This window comes from Lactuca virosa, chromosome 5, assembly GCF_052849685.1.
Source record: "Lactuca virosa cultivar CGN04683 chromosome 5, Lactuca_virosa_CGN04683_v6, whole genome shotgun sequence".
Lineage (NCBI taxonomy): Eukaryota > Viridiplantae > Streptophyta > Magnoliopsida > Asterales > Asteraceae > Lactuca > Lactuca virosa.
Window position 1 is genome coordinate 16485578 of NC_136430.1, and position 4368 is coordinate 16489945.

At 38.1% G+C, this 4368-nt stretch overlaps 1 pseudogene; it reads left to right on the plus strand.

Moving 5' to 3' along the window:
- The first annotated feature begins 838 nt into the window (after window positions 1–838).
- LOC145111034 (putative mitochondrial protein AtMg00820 pseudogene) lies at window positions 839–1249 on the plus strand (annotated as a pseudogene).
- The last annotated feature ends 3119 nt before the right edge of the window (window positions 1250–4368 follow it).

A 4368-nucleotide genomic window follows, 5' to 3' on the forward strand; every position in this document is an offset into this window, starting at 1 on the left:
GTTCTTTCATGTCTTTGGTTCCAAGTGTTTCATATTTAATTCAAAAGCACAACGGAACAAATTCGATGTAAAGGCTGACGAAGGGATCTTTCTGGGCTACTCTCTTACTTCTAAGGCATATAGGATTCTAAACAAGAAATCCAAAAGGATAGAAGAAACCTATTATGTCACGTTTGACGATAACTATCTTAAGAAGTATCAGAAGACTAATTGCCCCGCTGAGGAAATCTTTCCTTCAACAAATCCGATGACGATTCCTCTTTCAAATCTTTATGAGGAATTCATGAATTTGTATGATGAGCCCCAAAAGGCCATTTATTCAGAATCAAATGCTCCAGATAATAAGGAAGATGAATTGATGAATATCATTGATGATGCTACCAAAGATCTTGGAAATGAGCCACCTATTCTGAAGGGTTCTGAGATTCCAAAGGATTCTAATATTCCACCTTCACCATAAGCTCCTAATGATTCAGTTTAGGGGGAGCGCTCCAGATCAACCTCCACAAATGATACACATGTTCAGGGGGAGGATTCAAATCCCGAAGTCAACACTAATATTCCAATCCAGGGGGAGAATCCGATTCCGAATGTAGAGTCACATGCAAACTTCCAGGGGGAGAATGAGAATGAAAAAAAATGACTCAAACGTTGGCCAAATGGACCCAACCTACAATCCGAATTGGACCCAACCTACGATCCGAAATATCCGCCATTGGCCAAATCGACCAAAGATCATCCGAAATCTCAAGTTATCGGAGCAACAACTTGAGGAGTTCTCACAAGAGCTCAACAAAAGGCGAATCAAACTGCATTATTTTCAAAAATGGAATTTTACATGTTTAATTCGTTCATCTCCAAAATTGAGCCAAAAACTGTAAATATTGCTCTTGATCATTCCGATTGGGTGCAAGCAATGCAAGAAGGGCTTAATGAGTTTGAGCGCAACAAGGTATGGAGATTGATTCCAACTCCGAAGGATACATCTGTGGTTGGATTAAAATGGGTATTTAAGAATAAGCTTAACAAAGAAGGAAATGTGATTTGGAACAATGCACGGTTAGTTGTAAAAGGGTATTTCCAAGAAGAAGGTACAGACTATGAAGAAACATTTGCACTGGTTGCAAGGCTGGAATCTGTTCGGATTTTCCTTGCCTATGCAGTGCACAAAAATTTCGAAGTCTATCAAATGGATGTCAAATGTGCGTTTCTGAATGGTGAATTGGAAGAGACAGTCTACATGGAATAGTCACCAGTTTTGTGAATGAGAAATATCCAAATCATTGCTATATATTGGATAAGGTTGTGTATGGCTTAAAACAAGGACCACGTGCATGGTATGAAACCCTTACTCGTTTCTTAAAGAAATCTAAGTTTAAGCAACTTTCAGTCGACCCAACCTTCTTTCGCAAGAAAGATGGTGACCATGTAATGATTGTCCAAATTTATGTTGATGACATCATTTTCGGATCCACTAATCCTAAATTAACAGCTGAATTCCGAAAATTGATGGAAACTAAATTTGAGATGAGCTCAATGGTCCTATTAACGTTTTCCTTGGTTTAAATATTAGACAGAGTTCGGAGGGCATATTCATCAACCAGGAAGCCTACACAAATACCTTACTTGCGAAATTCGGAATGGCGAAGGTCAATGTTCCAATGGCATTCGGAACAAAGCTTACACCATCCTTGGACAAGCCAACAGCTGATATGACTTTGTAACGACAAATGATCGGATCTTTAATGTATCTAACATCAAGTCGTCCAGATATTATGTTTGTTGTTTGCTATTTTGCCAGGTTTCAAGTGAATCCTCGTGAACCACATATGACTGCAGTGAAGAATATTCTTCGATACCTCAAGAGAACCACCTCACTCGGAATATGGTACCCTTCTAACTCAGGATTCTTTGTGCAAGCATTCTCTGATGCTGATCTTGGTGGATACGGTCTTTATCGTAAAAGTACAACGGGAGGATGTCAGTTTCTAGATGGCAAACTCGTCAGTTGGCAATCTAAGAAGCAAACATGCGTCTCCTTATCCACCGCTGAAGCTGAGTATATCACAACTGCCTCTTGTACTTCTCAAGTGATATGGATTCAAAGTCAGCTTAGAGATTATAGGATTAATATGAAAAGGACCCCCTTTTACTGTGATTCAGAAAGTGCTATTCGCATATGCCACACCCCAGTGCAACATTCCAAGACAAAACATATAACACTGAGGTATCATTTCATAGAGGATCATGTAGAGGATGGAAATGTTGAAATTCACTTTGTGAGATCCTCTGATCAACTAGCAGATATCTTTACGAAAGCCTTACCTAAACAAACCTTCAATCGAATTCTACAAGGCTTAGGAATGATAGAAACAGACTCTGTTCCGAAACCAGCATAGTAAAGTAAAACAGTGTCCTTTCTCCGAACCGCTCCGAGCCCTCAAAATGCTTCAAAATCTACTATTCATGTTCCGAATGGTTGCGAGCCCTCGGAACGACTTGGAATCCACTGTTCATCTAACGGTTCAGAATTTCTTGTATTCTTTGTATATTATGTATCTTCCGACTGATTCAGAAGTCAATGTTCATTTATGCTTCCAAATTTATCTCTCTAAATTTTCTGTTTTATTCTTTTTCAGAAAATCCAAAATCGGAAAAATATTTTTTTTATTTCTGTTTTATCTTTTTCAGAAAAACCTAAAATTAAATTTTTTTGTGTTATTTTCGAAATGAATTTTAGCTGCAGGTACAAATTCATCATGATCTCAATTCAAAACGATGGGGCAGTATATAATTTCGAATCTTTGCACTAGTTAAGTGTCCCTAGAAGCATGCTGCTGCATGTTACCCAAAGCCTATGAGACTCTATGTTTGAAGCCTTAATTTATCAATAACACCAATCCTGTCTTGCCAAATAGGATATAAATTCATATAAGTCATTGAGCTACCTTACTCTTCTCAAATGAGTTAATAGTTCACTGCTTGGTCATTCTTATATAGTAGAGGTACACCCTTCTATTCGGAACCACCTCCAATATTTCTCCATCATTTTCACTTCCACAAATGTAACCCTCGAGATTCTCAGCAATTACCACTGAGGTTTATGGTTACACAACATCTGTTTTTATGATCTTAAAGTCGCTATCACCACAAATTCAGTGAAACCAAAAATCTGAAACCAGTTTCTGAATTGACGGTGAACAATCAATAAGTTCTAGATATTTCACCAATGAAATGATGAGTAAAACCTGTATGGTTCGTACCTTTCTTGTTTAAAATCTCATTTTTATTTTTGAGTGATCTTTACGAAAAGCTCTCAACCCCAGACTTTTCTACCCAAAAGATCCGGTTTTTGGTTTTCTTGAGATTTCTACACTATCTCGCCACTTACATAAATCCAAATCATACTTGTTATTATGGTTACACTGGTCAGACAAGTACTTCTTCCATACTTTCATACTTATGTTGAGTTTCGGAATTTGGTTGAAGCTAAAGCCACCCTTTAAAGCCTAATGAAAAGAAGCCTTTCACTATTTCTTAACAAACAGATGATTGTAATTCAATGGGATACCACACAGACACTTCCGAGTCTCTCTAACTCTGAAAGAAGAGATCGTTGCCCGGGATCCAACTATTTTTATGTCGATTTATAATTGACATCACAGATTCCCAGATATAATTTCCTTTATTTCTTTATCTTTGGCACACTCTTGCACGAAAATCCACGTAATTTTTCAAAAGTCTGGTTTCACCTTCTGAATGGTTACTTTCAATTCTGAGAACAGGTTATGGCGATTGACTCTTTATTACAAATGAGCAGAATTGAAACGGCGGTTTTATAGGGATAAGATTTTAATCCTGCACGTTTATTTAGAAAAACCCTGACATCATGCATGTCAGTTACACGTCGCCTGAAACACGTACAGCTGGTACGGTATCCCATGCACCTTTTCGGGATATGGAAACGTCAATCGCCGGATTTTTCTCACCACTCCTGACGTATAAAAGGTAAATCGACGATTGATTTTCTTTCACCACTTTCAAAGAATTCAAAATCTCTTAAGGCGAAAAAACCCTATTTTTCTCTACATTGTTCATCGTCGTCTCCAACTGCTTCCATGGTTGCTTCATCTGACACTCCTTCTGTTGCTGAACAAACCGCTTCCATGGTCATGTTGAACATCAAACCAAACCAAAATCTGACTCTAGATCTCGATTCTTCAAAGTATGTTGATTCTCTCAAACCGATGATCGAATGCCTGCGTTACTCTCCAATGGCTCAAGCCCTAACAATGGCTGAAAGTGTACCTTTGGTTCATCTGTCCAAGGAATTCTCCACTTCAAACAACAAACATAGTGAATCTATGA